Source organism: Budorcas taxicolor, chromosome 14, assembly GCF_023091745.1.
Source record: "Budorcas taxicolor isolate Tak-1 chromosome 14, Takin1.1, whole genome shotgun sequence".
NCBI lineage: Eukaryota > Metazoa > Chordata > Mammalia > Artiodactyla > Bovidae > Budorcas > Budorcas taxicolor.
In genome coordinates this window covers 35,487,241-35,488,401 of record NC_068923.1, presented here as the reverse complement: position 1 = coordinate 35,488,401, position 1,161 = coordinate 35,487,241, and positions in this window count along the sequence as shown.

The window sequence follows — 1,161 nt, the reverse complement described above, 5'->3', positions numbered from 1 at the left end:
TCATCATGAATGTGAGAAGGGGCTTTATACTGGTGAAAACATCTAAGACAGGGAAGATGGTATAAAAGGTTGAGACATTCAGTCTGGGGAGATGGAAACACGATAGAGGTGGACGGTGGCTATGGTTGCAGTGCAGTGGGATTATACTTCATGCCACCAAACTGCACACTTAAAAATGGCTACAATTTAACTTTCATGTTACACATCATTTTTTGCATTTCAATAAAATGCAGTGCCTTTTATCACAAAATTTCTTTAAGGTTTAGACACTGCCCATACTTGCATGATGGCTTCCCTGGTGGCTCAAATGGTAAAGAATCCACCTGCAATGTAGGAGAACTGGGTTCGATCCCTGGGTGGAGAAGATCCCCTGAAAAAGGGAAAGGCAACCCACTCCAGTATTCTTTCCCGGGAAATCCCATGGACTGAGGAGCCTGAAGGGCTACAGTCCATGGGGTCACAAAGAATCGGACACGACTGAACACAACTAAACAGCAAAAAAATCTTGGGGGTCGAGCGGTCACACAAGGATTTCTGGGCGGGATTATCTGGAAGGATGACTTGGTGTTCAACCAGCAGAGAGGGACAGAGAGTCTTGTATTAGTTTATTGTTTTCATTTGCTATGGAAACTGACAATTGGAATTAATTTGGTTTAGATTTTGAGACTGAATCTGCCATTTCAAACTATCTGGTAATCTCTAGCTTTTTGAAAATTCATTTATTTTATACCAAAATGTAACTTTCTGGTTAAAAGAAGGAAAAATAAAAAAGTTGTCTTTTGAGTCATGCTGTTTTGAATAATGTTACTAAACAGAAGCAGTTTGTAGACATAGAGAACAGACTTGCAGTTGCCAAAGGGGAGATGGAATGTGGGGCAGAGCTGGGGTGGGAGTTGGGATTGGTAAATGCAAACTATTACTTATAGAATAGATAAACAACAAGGTCCTACTGTAGAGCACAGGGAACTCTATTCAATATCCTGGCATAAACTATAATGAAAGAAAGTATATATATCTATTTGTATAACTGAATTATTTTACTACACAGCAGAAATCAACCTGACAGTAAATCAGCTATACTCACCAAGTGAAAGTCACTCAGTAGTGTCTGACTCTGCGACCCCATGGACTACACTGTCTATGGAATTCTCCAAGCCAGAA